Here is a 21,856-nt window from a genome sequence, read left to right on the forward strand (position 1 = left end):
TGTTTGACAGTATTTGAAATTCAGTCATAATTATCATTCCAATTTAATAAGATAAGCCATTCTTCTTACAGTCCAAATATCTGTCAGTCTGTGAGCACAACACCTCACCCACAAGTAGTAGTAAGCCCATCACTATTCTGCCAACTTTTGAGTATTGCCCTCAAAAGAACTGGCTGAAAGCTTTTGGACACAGAACTTTTGACAAAAAATGGTGTCCAGGACTGAACAAAACAATGCCAAATAAAATTTGAATAAGGCAGAGTATTTAGACTTTTACTATTTGTTTCCAAAATAGGGAATAGCCATCTGGGATATGAAAGAAAAAGCAAAATCTGGTCAGGAAAAAAAATGTAGTCCTTTGAATGAGACCTCATGCTAAATATAGATATCACTCATACTAACTTGAATAAAAAACAGAGAAGAAATGCTCTGAAATGTAGTGTTTTATTTCAAAAACGTTTTGTTGCAATGACTGAACTATAATATAAGAATATTTCTAAAATTTTGTGCCTTGTAGTTCCACAAATATATGCATCCTCTGTTATGATTTGATGACCAAACTGAAAAAGACAGAAAGACTTTTAGTGCTGGAGCTTGGACTTTTAATGCTGAAGCTTCTTCTGGTAACAATACCAGAAGAAGTGACCAGGGTCCTGATTTCAGCCATCATCAGTGAACTTAAAAATTGGTCCAATAAAATAGAAAAATCACTCTTGCCATAGACAAAACCCAGTACTGCATTTTGAAGTGCTGGGAGTGATCCTTTATTATAAGGCAAAACATTCAGAAACACTTTTCTTGCTGGTTTTGGTTGTTATAGAGTTAATTACACAGTCGCTGGTAAGGAACTATGTTTTGGGTTTGTGTGAGAAAAGCGAGGGTAACACAGGGAGGTGCTACTTGTTGCTGAGCAGTGGTTACACAGATTCAAGGCCTCTCCTCCTGCATCACTTGGGCAGACACTGGCAGGGGGCACAGGCGGCACAGATGACCCCAGCTGAGGAGGATATCCCACACCCTGTAGGGCTGTGCTCAGCAAAAAGAGGAGGCAGGAGGCTGCCAAGGGGCTGATGCTCAGGAACTGGCCAGCCTTTGGTTGGTTGGTGGTAAGCAGTTGTTTTCAGCAGCATCATCTTGCCTGGCATTTACTTATCTCTGTTATTTTCCTTCTCATTATTGCTATCATTCTTACTGTTATTTTTATTTCAATTAGGAAACTATTTTTATCTGAACCCATTGCTTTTTTCACTCTTACCCTTGCAATTTTCTCCTCTCATTTCACTGTGTGGGGAAAGAGCGAGCAGCTCGGTGGTGTTTAGTTGCCATCTGAAGCTCAGTCATGACAGTGTTGATGGCTATTCTCAGTTGGATAAAACTTAATTGCCGGGATCTACAGAAAGAGAATTCCCAAACCTCCCTCTTCCTGATGATGCTCAGTACAAACAGAAAACTGTATGATAACCTCTAGCTTTCTCAAGGGAAAAGAAATCCCCTAACCTTCTTCTAAACTCTAAAATGAAATAAAAACCAAACAAACAAAAAAAACCCCACAAAAACAGACAAACAAAAAAAACCCCCCCCACACACAAAAAAAACTCCAAAAACCAAAAAAAACACCAAACCATATAGTATCAATGTCATGCAGCAATTTATACTTGTGTCCCTCTAAAATGGCAGGTTTTCCCTCTAAACTGGCAGTTTTTCCATACAACATGAGTACCACCAGTTGCTGTCCACTATTCTGATTGCCCCCCCTTCCCGTTTACTCCCCAGGAATTACAAATGTTTCCATTTCATACCTATTCTGCAAAAGAAGTAGTCAGCATTATTAAGAATTTTCAATAATACTCATATATTGATCATATAATATTCATATAATACTCAAGTAATGCTCATATATATCCTGACATATGACCAAAATGTTTTCATACTTGGAATTCTTTGAAGAAAATTGATTATGTTTGAATTTTATAAGTTTGGCAGATAAAACATAAGATTTAAATTTCATTGAGATTAAATTAGATTGCTGATTTTAGAAATGTCTGAAAGCATCAAAAGCAATTAATGCTTTATGACTTCTCCCCTATTAACTAAATTCAACCTCCTATGTGCAAGCCAGATTCAACAGCAACTACTGAGTGTATATCAGCCAACTACTAGCTGTGAACTAGTTTCATGTTTTGTTTTTGATTATGAATTTCATATGTAGTAAAACAGAAACTGACTTCAGTAAGCAGCTGCTCTTGCTTAGTTGTCTATGTATTAGGTAAAAGACCGAATTTTTTAAAATATATTTATGTTCAGTGAAGCTTCCTGAGGTTTATTAACACAGCTGGAACTGCTCCAAGGTTAAATCCACATTAAAAAAAAAAAAAAAGAAAAAAAACCAACAACAAAAAAAACCCCAAAACAATAAAAGGTCAATGAACAATTGTTCCCTTGTTATGATTAAGATATTCCTAGTGAAACCCATTAGCCTCAACACACTGTTTCAAATTAAAACACTTAGTATCTGAAAAGTATTAGCTAGAAATCAGTAACTTTATCTCACTGGCAATATAAGGAAGGATCTGATTATTTATCTATAAAAAGCTATGAAACAAAAAAAAAACTTGATTGAACACATGAATCAAATGTAATACATTCAAATTACTTCTCTCTGTGGATAACTTTTCCTCAAGTTAATCCAGAAAAAAATACATGCCACATCAATTAGAAGAGTAAAGTTGTAGCTTTGCGCCTGAGAAGAAGAGCATAAGGGACTACATTTTTTTATCAAACATGTAAATCCAAATGAAATAAATGCTGCTTCAAAAAAGTGGAACTTTTCCCCAAGTCACAGCAGTAGTTTATTACTCCTGCTATTAGTACTACCCTTAGTCGGGGGTGTTTCATTCTACAAACTGTGATAAATTTTCCTGTTTGTTAATGAACATATTCATCAAATCATCAACCTACTTATTCTTTCAAATTAGGCACCTATCTACACCATTTCTGTCGAAAAGTGCTGGTTCATCTGACAGGGATGTTACACTTAACACCTCACCAGCTAAAGTGTCTGAACAAGTCTGTTAGCTTTACCTATTCATGCATGGCCAGCTGCCTTGAACATAAATCCCCTACCTATGTTAAAAAGGCAATTGTCAGCATTGCCCCCAGGAACAAAAACTCCACAGTAAACAAACCCCAAACAGAAACACAGTAAGAGACATGCAGTCAAGCTTACAAACATCGTCTTCCTTACAGTGACCATAAAACACATAGGTATGGCTGTAATACTGCATTCTAAAAGGCTAGAAAATGGTTCTTTTCCTTTTACAGTGAGCACTGTAAAAACAGAGTTAATATTCTGGAACTCTAACCACCCAAATTACTTACTCATCCCAGTTACATTTATTTTCCTCTGAACTTCCTTGGTTTCACAAGATATTAAAGATTTTTTTGTCATGGTATTAGCCATGCATTTATTCAGAACTTCCAATAGCATGATCTTTATTTGAATTATCAGTGATGCACAAAACTCACAAGGACTACAATAGAAGCATAATTTAAAGCCCAAGTACATCTGGCTTTTGATTCACAAATAAATATTTTACGGTATAATATTTAAAATATATTTTAAATGAACTGGAAAATCAATGGGCTTTTATGCATAAAAATCATTATTTAACTGCACTTGATTACTAATCTAACAAATTATTTTTTTAGTAGACCTGCTAAAAAAGCAGATCTTTTTTTAAAAAAGCAGGAAAAAAAAGTTTTCCACCAAGAGGACACTTCAAAGTCTAATCAAAGTCTAGTTAGCACAAGCTGTTGTGAAGAGAGTCACAGATGACTTCCAGGAAAAACAAGTTTTGTCGGTTGTCTGTGAATCAGCAGCTCTTAACCACAGCAGTAATCAAAACAAGACAGTTAACAACCAGAAGTCTCAAATGCAAAATGCAAAGTCCGGGAATATTTATTTCTCTCTTTTTAAGTGAGCAATATAACAGCGAGGGCAAATATACCTATATGTGTGTGTGGGGTATCTTCACAAACACACATCACTTCAAGACATCAGAAAAAATAATGGGATACAATCAAATCAGCTTCTGTTGCATTATTCCCAAGCATAACTTAAATTTTATTCATGTCTTTTGTTATTTTAAGATTTATGTACATCTTAGAAAATCCATGCTTTCAGCAGAACATCAATAACTACACTAATTTATATGTACTAATAAGTGTGTGATTTTATGTTTCAGAATAGACTATTAAGCTTACTCCTACACCTTGAAACAAACTGCTGCACTTTAATCCTTAACTTCCCCTGAGCAGGGGAAAAGACTAAAAATGGAGAGCATGTATGCATGCCATAATTGCAAAAATAAATTCCGAATGTGTGTTTACACAGTTTTAGGGTTTTAGTTCTTGCAACATCCGAAGGGTCCACAGGCCTCCAAGGTGCTGCTAGAGGGATGGGATGGCAAAAGTGCTGGAAGATACTAATTTTCTTCTAAAATACTGCCCACATGGAAAACATTTCTGCCAAGATGAATACACAGAGGAGACAATAAGTAAATTTTCCCCACTGCCCATTCCTGGCCTTTGCTGACAAGGGATGTAGGGATGCCCTGAGCTAAAGGCTGGCTGCATCGGTACAGTCAACTTTTACAGCCAGCAAAGTACTTATTCTCTGAATTTGGGTATTCCTTCTTACTTGCATCTACCTGGGTCTATAATGTGTCATGGCAAATAACTCCAGAGTGTAGTTGCCTACAACAGTACATATTTCTCCTTTTATGAAGACTGCAGAGAGGGTGTTCTAATTCAAATACAAAGCTCTATTCATCTATTAAAAGTAATTTATGCCCTCCTAGAACTGTCAGCAACTGCAGTGATCAACGGAGAAGATTTAGTGAATTTAGCAACTCCTCTGGCAGAGGCCATTAATGTGTATTTGACATCTTATGTCCCATTGCATACCTTACTTACTCTTGTACTACTACAGTCTTTCAGACAAAAGTGGTTATAGTTAAAATGACTATTGCACCATGGGATAATAGAAGACCAACATAATGATTTTTCCGTGGTTTTCTATTCTTTCCTGCTCAGTCCTAACATTCAGTTTACTCAGCTGATCATGAGGACCAATGGTATCCTGGGCACATTGGGAAGAGCATTGCCAGCAGGCTGAGTGAGGCAATCCTGCCCCTCTACTCAGCTTGAGTGAGGCCACACCTGAGTGCCATGTGCAGTTCTGGGCCCAAGACAAAGAGCTACTGCAGAGGGTCCAGTGGAGGAAACAGAGGTGATTCGTGATCTGGAGCATCTCTCTTCTGAGGAGAGACCACAGGAGCTGGGCCTGTTTAGTCCAGAGAAGAGAAAACTGAGAGGGGATCTCATTAGTGAATATAAATATGTCAAAGGCAGGTGCCAAGAGGATGGTGCCAGACTCTTTTCCATGGTGCCCATGACAGGACAAGTAGCAATGGTCATAACCAAAACACAAGAAATTCCACCTCAACATGAGAAAAATTTCTTTACATTGAGGATGTCAGAGCACAGGAACAGGCTGCCTAGGGACATTGTGGAGTCTCTCTCTTGGAAGACATTCAAATCCACCTGGACATTTCTTTTTTCACCAGCTCTAGGTGAACTTACTTTTGCAGGGGGATTGGACTGGACGATCTCCAGAAGTCCCTTCCAACCCTAACAATTCTGAAATTTTCAGAGAACAGGCCTTTACCATTCTCTGATCTCCTTCCTCAGTGGGAGCAATGCCCATGACTTCACACATACAGGCTGAAGACTAGTACTTTTCTTAATATGCATTACCTGGTCTATGCTTCATCTTCTTTTTCACTTCCTTTTCAGTATCTTGACATCTGTAAACAATTCTTTTTGTCAGTTTTTTTTACTGAATTATCCAGGATGCTTCAAACCATATGAAAGCATATGCAGGCTACCACTTCCAAATAGTTTATGAAGCAAGGCAGCTCTGAACTCAAGGATATTTTCTTCTAGAGTAAAAACTGACAAATAATTCCCATGTCATCTTTTTTTAACTTATAAGGCACATACAAAAATTTCTTAAAAATTTAAAGGAAAATATTCAACACCATAACACACTGTCACTGAGTACAGTCAGTATACTTTTAAAATACTTTAATTGCCCCCCCCCCCTTTTTTTAAAGGCAACATCACCAAGTGGAAAACTTTTCCATAAAAGTATGCATGAACAGGAAAAGACACAGATGGAAAAGGAAACTCCATAGTATTAAAAGAAAAGCTGAAAGCCATAAATTTGAGAAAGTCACAACTTCCTTTTCTCCTCATTTCACCTTCTTTCTGTAATCTAGAAAGAGAAAAAACCCCAACTTGAATAGATTGTATATAATTAGTATTAAAGAGGTCTTAAATGATTCTACTCAGAAGAAAATATGACCAATTGGATATGAAGTTTTACGCAATAAAAATTTTCTTTGCTTCTTTTTTTGTCATACTATGAACATGAAAGAAAAACCAAACATAACCTTTCTAAGAAGCAACTCAATCTTCTAAGAAATTGAAACAGTTTACTTTAACTTTGTCATGGCATAATTTTCATGAGCAACTTTTCTAGGTGTTTGCTTTACATGGCATATAAAATTAATAAGAATTTTGATCTAAATTTATAAATTAAACATTTGGACAGAAGTAGAAATGTCTATTTTTAAGACTTACACAATAAAGACTTTCAGTCCCTAAATTACCTGGGTAAATTATAAGAGTGCCTTATGAAACCTTCATGGAATTGCTGTATACAATCAAATAAGATGTGACTTTGAAGACACCCCACTTAATTTGGCAACAAAACTGAATGAGGCTCACCTAGTAAAGGGAAAGTTTGTTACTTAAAGAGCCAGCAACAGGTTGTAAGCTTAGCACAAGAACAGCTCTCACCAAATACATGCATAAATAAGTTAATCTTGAGGATATGCTTTTCACTGATGCATTGGATAGGCATGACAGATACACAGCTTACTTTGAATGATTATCACATGCCCCAGATAATGAGTTTGGGCCTGCTTCCTACCATAAAACTGTTTATGTACACCAACAAAAGCCTTTGTTACTCTGCGAAATGGTGAGATGGATGACAGTGAACACTGCAGTATACCGCAGGAAGTAATTTTAACAATTCAAATTTGCTTTCTGTTTTACAACTTGTTCTACAATTCCATCTTCTTTAAAGGTGGGCAATGTGACAATGTTGCTTGGCAGTCTTTCAGGCTTTCCCACACAGACGCTAAGGAAAGACTGGTATAAACAGATCACCACTATGACTGGGAAATACATAAACCAAAGAATACACTTCCCTTTTTCTTCTTTACCTTTGTGACTGCATGCCCCACTAATCCAGACTGACACCTACACTTGTGTAGTGCTACAAGATGCACATGCTATGAAGGCTGTATCTTATTCATTTGACCATCTCTACGCTTCTGAGCACATACATATATTCACTTTTCTTTTTCTTCTCTTTTTGGTCTTTTAGTTTATCTTCCATTTTTCTTTTTTAAAACTGATTTTCTTGAATAAACCTGTTTATTAAAGAAATAAAATTACCTTTTGATTTCTGGTCAGGAAACGCCTAAAAGAGGTGTGGTGGCAAGGGTGATGTACTTATGAAGCTGAGCAAAGAATGACTGATCACAGCTGCTGCAAAGAAAACTGAACCCAAGAGGGTCTGGAGAGCTAGTTTTAGATAAATGCCTATATCAGTTCAGTGGAATAACTGATTGTGGAAATGTTTATGCCTGAGTTAATCAAAAGAGTGTGAATGGCTTCTTGAGTTAGCCAGCCCAGAAAGGGGTAAGTGCATATCTCTCAGCTCAAAAGAGAGTATAAAAACTGAATAACTGACAAAATGAACTTTGAACAGAGCAGTGGGCTTGAGCAGGCTTTTACACACATATTCCTTCCCAGCCCCAGGGGATGCTCAGCATCATGACAGTGAGCATATGAGGGCCAATAGTGAGAATAAGATTTGTACTGTGATCCCACGGTGTATTGCAATGGCTGCACAATGGCTTGCATTGATTTCAGTATATTGCCATATCATTTTCTGTTAAATCAAAATCCCTCACAATATCAAATGTCTTCAGGTAAGTACACTTTATTTTAAACATTAAACTTTCATCGTGTGGAATATCTAATGGAACCTCGTCATAGAATTCTGACCCTCATGAATTCAGAATACCCACAGAGGATATTCTTTCAAAGATAAAAGAAAAAATACTGTTCTTTACAGCATCCATACAGAACTAGCCTTTTCTAAAGCATATTCTCTTTCTTGCTGTTTTCAGCTTGAGTCAAGTTCTGTTCAGTTGCTGGAAACTAATCTTAGAGCATGTAGTAGCTCTTGAAACTATCAGAAAGCAAGTGGGACCACTGTGAACATCTGGAAAATATAAGCAGCTATCTGTGTTTAACAGTGTCACACAAAAACTTGATAGAGGAGTAGAGGAGGTCTTGAAAGTGAAAATTCTCTCTGAAGTTCTTTTAAGAGACAAATTATTCCTCAGATAATTTAAAAACAAATTTCCCATTTTAAAAACAGATAACAGGAAAAAAGTATTATGAAATCCGCATTTTTCTTTCTAGAACATTTTTTTACAAATAAAACACCTGACACATGGGAGCAAATCCTTCATGCTTAAACAGCCTGATTAGTGTTGGATGATTTATATGTGGTATTTGTCCATTCAAAAATAGAAGGCACAGATTTACTAGGACAAGTATTTAAAAAGAGTTAAAGAAAAAGAGACAACGAGTTCATTTTCTAGCCCAGTATAATTGTACACTGGAGTACAATTATAGTCCAATATTTTGGAGGCTTGTAAACTGAAGTTTCTCCTAGGATATGACTGTAAAAGGGGAAGTAGGAACAAAAGTTTCTAGTGTGAATTCAAAGGAACATACCTGTGCCAAAAAGGCAAGTGAAATTTTTGCCTAGAATACCACTGTATAGGAAATCACAGTATGAACACCTGCTACTACTAAGAAAGAGAAACAGACCTCTTTGGATGAAGACAACTCTTCCTAATAATTTGTTACAGCTTTTGTCTCAGGTGCTTTCTTGCTGCTGCCAGCTTTTAAGTTACCTTTTTTTTTTTTAATTTAATTACTATTTAAACATATTTTTATAAAAATAACATACAGAAAGGCTTGGTCAATTAAAAATATATTAATGTCTGGAATACATAAAAACACCCCAACATTTTCTTTTAAAATATTTAAGGCCTTATTATTTGATGTCATGGGTCCTGGCTTAAGGAAATAGGAAGCACAGTGCGCAGAAACAGTATGTTGATTAAATGCTGATGTAAGTTTTAGAATTCCAGGGAACTATGCAGGGGCTTTAAAAGTTACCCTAGTTTCCAAGATCCATTCTGAGGCACCCTTTATTTTCCAAATGGACACTTGACATAATTTCTGCAACCTTAAAAGAATTGCGCTGGCCTTAAAACTTGAGTGCATATGTCATTTCAAGATTTAATGTCCTCTGTTATTTGTAAATAGAAAAAACAAAAAAGCAGAAAATACTTATTGCACTATTATTTTAATGAAAATGGTGTATGTTTACAACTCTCTCTTATCTCTGATTCTGCCTCTGAAAAAGTTTGCCTCTTCCTGTAAAAAATGTGATGACTAAATGTAGTCCTGGAACACCAGATGGTACAATTAGTTTTCAGAATTGCTTCCACTGCTGTGCAGTGTGAGTTCACTTTAACATATTTTAGACTACTATGAGTCCACAAGTTGATACACTAGGGTCAAATTATATCACCATCACAGAGTAAAATGCATACTGGAATAAATTAAGAATTATGTCACTCTGTCAAAGTAGTGAAAATATTCACCCAAGTGATTATCTCTCTTCTTGCCTTCCTGATATCTGGATTTCAGTTCTGACATTCATAAAGTGTGCTGCTGCTAAAGCTGCTCCCATATTCTGTACTCTACACACAATGCAACACCTTTGAATTCACCTCCTGTCTCATTCCATCAAATCTTTTTTTCTCCTGAATATATTCCCCAGGCTTCTGTAATAACAATTCCCCATACCAGCTTGATCTACTCAAAATACATCACTGATGTTTTTCCTGGTCTTAAAAGAATTACAGCCTTGATACCCTATTAAGCTGATTCTCCTGTAACTTACTTTCTGGTGCCTTCTTCCGGGAAGGTGGCTGGTACCACCCCCTATGCAACAGACCAGTGTGAAATTGCTCACATAATTTTCACCCTATAATACATTATTTAGATTTATTTTTATTCTTGCAACAAACTAAGGAAAACAAGACTGTCTTGCTTTCTTTTGTAATTTATTTTATTATACCAATGTTATGAAAATGACCTCTGCTACAGAAATATAAAATTATTCCTTGGCACAGACGGCTTTAGCACAGTAAAACATTTCCTCATTTTCTGCAACCAGAGTGATTCCTGTAAAACACCTCTCATGTTTTTAGGATACACTCAACTTAGGTGATACGAAAGTGATTATTTTTCTGTTGTTGAGAGCACACGTAAAGAAAATAGTCAGGATTTTTGTTCCCATTTTTAATGGGGTGCTCTCTTTTATGCAAGACAAGGGGCAGCTAGTGGGATTGAAAGAGGTATTAGTCTGGTTTTCCTTTGACTTTTAGTATAATATGCTATTCTATGGCCAAAGCTTTTGCAGTTTATGCTATCTAAGATTTTTGTGTGAAACTACTTTGTTTCACTGAGAGATGCACTATAAGAAAGTGACTGCTCTTGGGGCTGTTTATAGCATAAAGTACTAGCATATACTCTACAAAATATGAGTTGAATAGTCAATTGTTCCTTTATAAAGAAAACAAGGTCCAGATATGGATGCATAGCTTAGTTAGTACCTTTTGGTAAATGAGAACAAAGGAAAAGCTACCTTGAGAAGGGTCTTCCACCATACCTCTTCTTAGCCAAAATAACTTGATTTAAAATTACTATTGTTATCTGCAGATATTCAACCAGTATTTCGTCTACACTGGTATAACTAAGGCTATGTTGATTCATGCTGTATTAAAACACATGATGACAGCATTTATCCTGCCCCAGTAAGAATCAGTGTTAACTGATCGATGGCACAATCTGATCAGTTTCTTCAAGTCCATGTCTCAATGCTCTTGCAAACTGTTTTCACTTCATAAATTCCTGGAGTTTGTTGGGATGATTCTCAGAAGTTTGATTTCAATGAAAACAAGGTGAGTAGACTGAAAGTATCAGGTCTTTCTTCTCCCAGGGTACCCATTATAACCCAAAATAACCTTTGCAAAGTCTGCAAGATGCAAGGTAACTGAGAACTAGAATGCAGCATTAGCCCCTGCTTGAGCAATCAGAGTAAAAGGAAGACTTACTTGATGTTTTATTCAGTGTAGGGTACTACCACCCTGAGAACATAAAAACTTCAGTATAGACTCAAAACAAGCTACAAAAAAAACAAAAACAAAACCTTGTTGCCACTTAAACGCTACAAAAGGGAGCTATGAAACAGATTCAAACTGAAAGTCTTCCCAAAGACATTCAAATGAAGAGTGAGACTTGGCCCTATCCCCCTGTTCTCTTCTGCTGATGTTTGTGGAGCACTTTTCCTTGTGTTTTGACAATCTAGATGCAGTTGAATAGATCATCTGCAGTTCTCTCCACAAATATGGAGCTCTTTTTGTCTCCTCCTCAGTTAAAGGACTCATGTACTACTGACTTCAAATCCCACCCTTCAAATAGATGTGATTTTTACAATCTAACTCCATTACACTGCTTTTCCCCTCACCATTATATAGTTACAGGATGCAGAAACTGATGCATTAGTTGCAAGGAGCTACTTGCCACTCTGAAAACATTGTTCTGAAAACATTTCCACTAAAAAACACCAGGATTCCCTAGTGCACAACACTATATAAAGCTGACTATTCATGCATTACTTTGCAAATGCTTCTTTTAAAGGGATAAAGAAACTATACAGAAGCATATCTATGAAGAGCTGAACACAAGACTAATATGAGCAAAATGGATGCTAGCTGGAAAACAACTACTTATTTTACAACCATATATTTTGAATCCCTTTAATTTGTAATGTGTGACAGAAGATTTTATTTTTTTATTTTTTAAATTTAATTGTATGCATGATACATTAAATGAAGAGCTATTCTTTATACAAACTAACATAGGGTATATACTGGTATTATAGCATACAGAGTAGCTTATTATTGATGCACAATTGCTTACAGCTCCAACCACATGATTTTATATTTTACATATTTTAAAAAGCCCATAAAAGATGGGTAGTGAAGTTGTAAAATCCAGGAGACAAAGAAAGATATTTTTAAGTGCTCACAGCTGACTGGACTTGATTCAGTTTTTCAACAATTTAAATGAATAGAGTGACACAAAACACAATTCACTGTTTAACGCATTGAGAGGGTCTCTAAATCACGCATGTTTTTATCTTTTGCAATCTGATTAGCAAAAACTGGTAAATTTTCTCCTGGTGAAACAATTGTGTAATCCTAAGTAAGCCGTGCCCACTTCTGTCCTCTGCTTTGTGTCTCACTGCCCATGCCCCTTGGCATGAGCATCTCTTGTGTACCATGGCAGTATTGCTCAGAGCCTTCACTCATTTTTCACTTCTGCATCTGGAAGTACACACTGTTCATAAGACAGACATAAATTACTGTGATAATTACCTTGCAATTTCCTTCTCTTTATTTATAGTAAATATCCACCATATAATACATGGGATTCCTTTGTCCTTACTTTGGAGCACCTTTTTCTGATGGACACAGGAATTTTGTCTATGGATAAAATTCTGAAGTTCTAGGTTGAAACATAAATATTTTGAATCCTATTCAGTGCAATGTTAAAATCCTTACATATAGTACATCTCTCTATATTTCAAGTTCCTTTGAAAAAGGATTTTAAATACCTCAGATAAATTGAAACTAAACAGAAAATAAAATAAAATTAAAGACATACCTAGAGATAAACCAGCATAATCTGTAGAAAATGAAAAAGTTTAAATGCATTTTCACAGAAAGAATATGAAACTACAAAGGCCTGTGGATGGTATTGAGGCATACTACACCACCCCTTACTCAAGTCAAGAGCCAAGTTCAGAGCTTGATCTTGTAGCGGAATCCACTTGGATTTAAATATATGTTAAGAACAATGATCCCATGTCAACTAAATGAGAAAGAGCACAACTAAATCTGAACTGGAATGTGCAACAGGAATTAGATATAGGTCTAACCTAATAGTTATTATTTCAATATAGGAAAAAAAATCATGTCTAACCTCAGAGATATTTCAAGAGAGACACTATCTGGAAAAGTTTATTTCTTTAGTGACTGAGGAATGATTGCACATTTAATACTATCTTAACAATAGTGCATTTATTTTTTATTTAGAACTATTACACAAATAAACAGCTATTATATAAATAGTACCAAAGGCAACCATCCACACCAACACTATCAACAAATACACAATTTTATCCTGCACATCAAACGAGCAACATGTTTCAGCCTCAAATATACCTTGAAATAGAACAGCCACAGGCTAATGGAAGTTCAATACCGAATGTCATAGATTTTCTCAGCTCTATCTAACATTTACATAGACTTCATTGTAAAGATCGGAAACTATATGTAGACATGAAAATTAGTCTTCCCATCCTCCTAAACACACTCAAAGGCCCTACTGCTTCCTAAGACAGACTGTTAACACATACTTAGCAAGAAAGCAGTAAGTGACCTCTGTAGTATAATCTGAAAAACAAAACAGAAAATACCTTTTTTTCACTTTCAGCTCTCTAAATACATTGGTTAACTATTTCAAAGTAAAATAACATAAAATAAAGAAAAGAAAGGAGTTGCCTGCATCAAGTCCTTGATCAATCGTTTAATGAAGAAAAGACTTGTTTTTTAAGCAATGTAAGGGTCACTAATTAAAAGCTCAGTGATTATGAAACTGCAATCAAGAGTCCATTCAGACAGATTCATTCTCTGCCACCCTACTGCTGTTGAGATTAATTAAGCTTTAAACACTTTAAATAAAGCACTGGAAAATGAAACAATCTGATGTGTTGTAATCCAGTAATTTTTGTGTCTGAAGTTACAACATTGCCTGAAAAGAAAAAGTTTGCATATCCTGATGTGAAAACTTATCTCTCTGGTCTCACTGGAGTCTTGTCATATTCCAACTCGGTAAGACAAGAGGCAAGGTAAGATAGAACAAGCATCTTAAGAGTTTTGCTGGAAACATGAAGTTTAATAATTTTTAGAACTGAATATAATATAAAAAGAATAAAGTTGAGGATTGTAACAGCAACGTCTGGATGAAATGACTGAGCACATGTAGTGTAGTCAGCATTCTACATTCCTGAGAAACCGCACCAAGCATGCATAATTCACTTGATGTTTTATGACATATGAGGTAAATTCTATTTACTTATTTTGCTTTGATTTTTCACATTTATTGGAATTCAGAATTAATTAGGATCTGTTTTGCCATACTTACAGACATGTAACCCACCAACAAAACCAAATTTTCTTCTGTAGGCTGTAGAAGTCAAAATTTTCCAATTATTTTTTAAAATCTTATGTATTAAAGGTACTTGTATACTAGATACACTGGACTATCACATGGATATCGCTTCCTATGGAACTTTTGCATTTCTACAGAAGAAAATCAATGTTCAGAAGTCACATGTGAATAATGGAGCTACTGAGGCATTTGCAGGTACTGACTACACATCTGAACTATGGTGCTTTTCTTTTAGAAGAAACAGAAGTCCAGGAATTAAAATTGAGTGAGATCTCCTCCCCTAGCTTTTCTATAAAAGCACTTATAAGATGGTCCTGCTCTCACTGTACGAGGTGCTCCTTTCTATGTAAGTCTGTGAGCTATTATTATCATGATTTTGCTGGAAAAGAGAATGTTGCTTGAATGCAAAATCATATGCATTGTAAAGGTTATGTGAATGACTTAAGATTAGGTTAGACATTGGAAATCTCTACAGGAAGTCTTCTGCAGATTAAACTGCGAGCCCAGTTCTCTGAATGTCAGCTATCTTACTGAAAAAAAAAATTTTTCCTTTACATAGGATACATTCTTGGAGTATCTATTGTTCAGTGGGATAAATCAATTCAAAGAGCAAAACTCAGAGCTTAAAATGCTTTTGCTGTTTTTGCAAATTTTGTCTAGCATCAAAGAGGTATGTCAGAGAACATTTAAGACCTAGGAAATTTAACAGACTGTAGTTATGCCTTTGCTGGGAGAAAATTACTGTAATTGTTTCTCATCATCCAATCTGTCATTCAACTGCCCTCCTTCCACTCTGAATTCCCCATGGCACCAAGAACAGTAACATGCATAACAAAACCAAGCAAATTAATTACACTAGTGATGAATATCTGAAAAAACTGCTGGTGTACATCTCTATGTACAGGTAAGCTTAGTCAACAGAATTTTAAAATGGTATATATTCATAGAACATTCAGTTACTTAAAATATAACACCTTTCACCAATATCCAACTAGACTGTAAGCAATGCTGAAATGTTACAAAACCTAGATGTTGCAAAAATATTACAAGTCTCATTTTTCTATCCTTAACTGATTTCATCCTCTAAGCATTCTCCCTGCACTTCTATCTGCAAGACTGACTGTACTCTGCTATGTACAGAACAGTACCTATACACAGGTTCTATATTCCATCCCACATGGTAGTAGTCCTGGCCCACACCGCAGTCTCAGCATTACCTGTCTTGTGGAAACACCTGTTTCCAAAAATGCACATCAACTTTAGGACATACCATAAATGGGAGGCTCTGGGATTTTTGGATTCCTATTTGCCTTGACTGATTAGAAACCTCCCTATACCCTGCAAGTGACAACACCTGAATAACCCACAATATTGATTTGAAACTGCTGCAAGAGTGTTTCTTCAATAACTGACTCAACAAAAGAGAAGTAACAAGCAAAAAACAAAGACTAACAAAGACTAACCCTGCCAGCATGGCTCATGTCTCAAGGGCTCCTGTTCTGCAGCCCACAGGTACTTGAACTAGGTCTGAATCAGCAGCATTGAGTGCCCAGGGGCATCCAGCACACAGCTCAGCATGAGGAGGTTCACTGCAATTCCCAACAAACTGCTACCAGCTAGTTAGGCTGAGGGCAGCTGTGCCAGACTACAACAGAGCTGTAGTCTGGATAAGAGGAGGGAAGCCAGATGAATGGATTCATATGAGGAAGCACAGGGAAACAGACTTCTTCAGTTTACTTCGGCTGGGCTGCTGCCTGTCTTCTCTGCAGCTTCTTTGGCTGCTTGTTCATTGGTAATGGGCCCTAAGCATTCATCTTCAGTATTTCCAGCATTAACCCTCACTGAACATGGATAGTCTGCCCAATTCCCTATTTCTATCATATCTCTTAATGCATAGGACTGGTCTAAACCTTTGTTCCTAGGGTAAAAGTTTGGAGGAAAACTCCAAGCTCTTTATATTAAAGATCAATAGCTTTCATATTAGGAAAGAAAAGTAAATAAATCTATCTTTGGTATTTTTCTAAGTTGGATGGAAAATAGGTTCTTTCACTTCATTTTGGTTTGTGGTCTTTATTGTGTAGATCTTTGTCTGATTCCTTATCACTTATGATTTGTATCCACGCCATTGAGTTCCTCTGCTCCAAAACAAAAACCTGGCAGTGCCTTAATTTTCTGCCTTTTTTTTTTATCTACAACACTACATGTCACCAAATTTAGAAAATTTTAATATACTGTATTTATGCCCAAAAACAATCTCACAAGTTTTTAGAGGAGTTCTGTTTAGAGATTACATTTTATTGGAAAAATGCTTTTTAACAAATAGTTTAGATAGAATCACATTTTTATAGCTGTTGTTTTAACTGAAAATTTCTAATAAATAAATGATCAAAACCAAAGAAGTCACTACCCGAGTTTCAGCAGATTAACAGGGCTCCAAACTGATGCTAATACAAGTGTCATTTTAGAATATTTCCATGCCTGTAACACTGCATTCAAAGAACACTAGTAGAGTGTTTCCACAGAAGGCCTTAGGTAGCAGCAAACAACAAATCTAATCCAAAAGAAATATAACTCAGAAAGTCACAATCTTGGTTGCTGAAGTGGAAATGTAGACAAGTGTAGGGAGAACTGTAAGGGGGCACAGTATTCCCCAATGAGTTGCAGCTGTGTTTACACCTGTAAGTAATTAAGAGCAAGGGACATAAAAGGGTGGAGTCAGCCAAAGAGTCAGAAAACTGCAAGAAGAGCTAGAAGGCTGCCAGAGAAGGCTGCCAGAAGAGTTAGGAGAAGGCTGCTGCAAAGACCAGGAAGCCCAGGAGAGAAGAGAAGAATACCAGGACCCCAGGAGAGGGTGAGGACCAGAAGAGTCCCTGCAGAAGATGGTGAGTTCCCCTGGAAGGGATGAATAATATCAGAAGAAGACTGACCCCAGGAGGGTAGACCCCAAGAGAGGGTTGGAGAAGCTTTGGACATGCCAGGGCTCTGTGGCAGTCTGGCAGCAATATCCTTCATTGGATCGCTGCTGGATTAGCTGTAGATGCTTCTGCTTTGGAAAAAGCCCCTGGAGGGGATGGACATGTATCAGGAAAAGCCCCTGGAGGGGATGGACTCTGTTGCTGTAATGTTTACTGTAACGTATTAGTGTTTGTTGTAATGTTTACTGTAATGTATTAGTGGAAGCCACAAGGAGGTCTGGACCTGATTATCTCCAATCAAGACACCTAAAAGTAGGTGAGCCACCAACATGCAATAATGGGACATTTGAGGGCTTTGTTTTGGGACATTTGAGGTATTTACTTTGCATTATGACCGCCTCGACAAGTAAAGATAGATGCTGGTGTAATGTAACTGGTATAATGTATTACTGTAATGCATAAGTATAGTTGTATAATATATTACTGTATATGTATAAGTATTGTTGTGTAATGTATTACTGTATATGCATGAGAATTGTTGTAAATGTGTTTAATACAACAGACAAGTGGAAGGGAAATTAAAATCTGCTTACACTTGCTTCAAGAAATAGTCTTTCTGGGTTTACTTGTAAGCCTACTTGTTGAGAAAATATCTGTTGAGATATCTGTTTTCAGTGAGATATCTCTTAGTTTTCCTCAATTAAAGGGAGGAAATATCGCTTTATTTTCCTCTCTTTTGCAATATCCCAATAACAATTTTCCCAATGAATAATTGCTCATCTGAATTACTTCAATATGATAATACCAGAAGAGTCACACACAAGAACAGTATAGCATGTGCAGTCCCCAGTTTGCACTTTGTGTTGATTCTATTGCAATGCACTTCTCTGGAAAGCAACAATTAAATTATTTCTTAAATTTTTTAGAAATTCACTGGGATGCCTACACTCATAATTTTAGCTCTCATCAGCCCAAGAAAAAGAATAACATTCCAAATCACCAAAAATTCAAAAGGTAGCTTCCTCTAATTAAGTTAACAAAACTTTCTTGCAGGAGAAACATGCTATAATCCCAAACCCCAGTTGTCTTCTGGGGTGAAAGAACCTTGGACAATCACATATCAAACACAATCTTTTCATTAGCTAAATTTAATTTAATTTTTATAAAAACATCTTGATGTTTTACACCTTCAGAGAAATCCTCTGTTGTAATCATAGGATGTCCCTGATGACCACACCGAAAAATAAGGTCAGAAACCTCTCTAAACTATAGAAAAATTGTGAGAATCAAGGGAGCAGTATGCTATGAGCACTTCTGTGCAGGAATAAGGGAGAGAAATGAGCAGAACAGGAGGGGCAAAAAGAATAAAAAATGCTGCAGCTGACCAACCAATCAGAGGAAGCCCAAGAATACTTGGATCTGGTCAATTTTCAGCCTAATGCAATTGCTTTGTTTTTGCCCACCCGGAATGAATTTGACAGTGGCTGCAACAAGTGGCAATGTTGAAATCAGAATAGCTTTGCAGAAATCAATTGACCTGGGCTGACTGATACCACATGGGAGTCTAGCTTAATGTTACATAGAAACATGGGAGTAGGTAAGGAAGGCAATTATCTGAGTTACTCTGGATTTACACTATGAAGTAAGAAAGTAGACCCTCAATTTCCTGGCTACAGCAGAGATTTCCGAACATTCCTAGCAATAGGGAAATACTTAATATTGACATAAGTACATTCTACTTCCTACATTTCAAGACACTTTGGGGAAATCAAATAAAATTCCTGAAATCATTCCTTTCTTTCTGTCTCCTTTGCAAAACTATAAAATATGAAGTAATAATGAGTTTTGGAATCACAAAATGGTTGGACAGGACCTTAAAGATAATCTAGTTCCACCACCCCTGCTGTGAGCAGGGAAAGCTTTCACTAGATCAAGTTGTTCAGGGGCCCGTCCAACCTGGCCTTGAGCTTCCACAACTTCTCTGGGCAACCTATTCCAGGGCTTCACCACCCTCTGAGTAAAGAATTTCTTACGCATACCTAATTCATACTTCTTTCAGTTTGAAGCCATTTCCCCTTGTCCCGACACTATCTGTCTGCACAAAAAACTCTTCTTCCTTCTTTTTATAAGTCCCCTTCAGGCACTGGAGGGCCACAATGAGGTCTCCCCAAAACCTTCTCCATGATGCTTGGTCTACAACATAAACAGATTTCTTTTCCCTAAGAATGCAATATTTTGACAACCAATGCAAATAATGTTTTTTATCTCTATAGGAAAAAATCTTGTATTTTTCCACCTTAAATGGTTTTATGAAGGAATATTTAGAAGATTATCACCACACATTTTGTTCAAAATTATTAATGAAATATATTTCAGTGTATTTCTAGGGAGGTTTGTCATATGGTTTTGATTTTGAGTAAACATTTTTTTCTGGTTAACAGAGTTCTCAATTATATCTTTAAACCATTAAATCTTCATATAAATCACTGTTATTTTAAGAGACAATGAAAAAGTACTTTTTGAAGAGTACATAAGTTCTTTACTTTCTGTAGAACAAGACTAGAAGTATGAAAAAGTGTGTTATTTGCCACCTAAACACATGAGAATTTTGTCTACAGAATACTGGTGCTTTCTCTCTCTGGTCTAAGAGGATACTCATGTCCAGTCTAAAAACTCTGAGTCTAGGCATGTAGTGACTAAACAATAAATCCAGTATTTGTCTGCTTAGACATCACTGCAAAGAACTATTATCCAACATGACATCCCTTTCCAATAATGAGGTCTGTCCTGTACATGCTCCCTTCTCACAACTTTCATTTCTGGATCACCTAATGTGCTACAAAGATCACCTTGACTGCCTCACATTCCTGTGAGGAATATTATAGTAATATTTCAGAGATAATTGCTTTATGCCTCTTTACATGGTAAAGAAGAGTCTAGAGTGTGCATTCTTCTGGACTTTTGAAGGGGGGGAAGGTGAGGCAAGGTCTCATTGGGAAATTGTATAGTACATTAGCATTTCTCATTTACTGTCTTTGGCAAATTCTGTAATTTAGAGCATGTGATACATCCCTGGAATGTACTGTCTCTTTTTGCCTATAAACTGTCTCTTTTTGCCTATAAATTGTCCTTCAATTCCTTTCAACAAACTTTTACTCATGATATAATCTAAAATCTTATGGTTTTCCTAGGCGAAAAAAAAAAGTCAAAGTAGATACCAAAATGAAACAACCTTCTACATGTACTTTCAACAATTTGGCATTATAGCCCTAAAATAATTTACGTTATATATCCCTGGCATTAAGATAACTTTAAAAATTCTCTGCAAGAGGAATATGCAAAGTTCTTCAACACTCTTCCTTAGAAGCGCTCCAGAATGATGGTAGACAAGACCCTCAGAAAATTATCTTCTAAACAGTGAGCATGGACCCACAGTACTGTAACTATTTATGGAAGAAATGAAGCCCTACATTTATGGCAAGGCACTATATTCATCTGGGGAAACAATGATTGAAATTTTAAAAATAAATGATGAAACACAGGGAAAAACAATGACCTTTGCTTTTGCTGCACAATTGTACCTATATGGAAAGAACTATACACACAAATTGTGGTTGAGTTCCAGAAGAAACTGCCAAACAATAACACAGAAAATGCCAAATTCCACAATAGCCAATCCACAATATGCCAGATCATTCAGTCAACATCTACTTCTTTTTGCTTATCAATATGAAGACAATATTAAGCTAAAATTCTTTACTTCCTGTGCTCTTAACAATTAACAGACTGCCACATTTTCAAGTTTCATCCCAGCTTGTTCACCACAGACCTGTCAATTACTGATACTTGAGTAAGTTTAATCTTATCCAATTTAAAATTCTATGGACAAATTCAGAGACAAATAGCTCTCCTACTACCTCCAAGCTTCAGCCAAAGAAAAAACATTGTTCAGGAAAAATCCTTGAATATATTCACTTCAATTCTGAAACTCAGGAAGCAGCCTATCCTGATTTAGATATACTGGAAGTACACCAGATTTAAATTTCAGTTTCAATCAACATAAAATGATGTAGACTTCTTGTCACGTTGCTTCCTCTTTCAGTCGGAAGTAAACATGTTTGCACAAATAAGTCAAAAATAAATGCCTCCAAACAAGAATTCACCTAAGACCAATATACCAATTAGTGAAAGAACACTATGAACTCTTAATCATTTACTGCTGTGAAACACATTACATTCTTATTTACAAGGCTTTTTCTTGGTAGCCATCCCACAGATAAACTCATATACACCTGGGAGACAGCAGTAAAAGAAAAAAGAACAGCAAGTGGTGAGGTAATATAGTTTACATA

At 36.3% G+C, this 21,856-nt stretch overlaps 1 protein-coding gene across 1 annotated transcript in view; it reads right to left on the minus strand.

Moving 5' to 3' along the window:
* Positions 1–21,856, minus strand: part of ADAMTS19 (ADAM metallopeptidase with thrombospondin type 1 motif 19) — a 129,610-nt gene that overhangs the window by 63,548 nt on the left and 44,206 nt on the right.

This window comes from Geospiza fortis, unplaced genomic scaffold, assembly GCF_000277835.1.
Source record: "Geospiza fortis unplaced genomic scaffold, GeoFor_1.0 scaffold167, whole genome shotgun sequence".
Taxonomy (NCBI): domain Eukaryota; kingdom Metazoa; phylum Chordata; class Aves; order Passeriformes; family Thraupidae; genus Geospiza; species Geospiza fortis.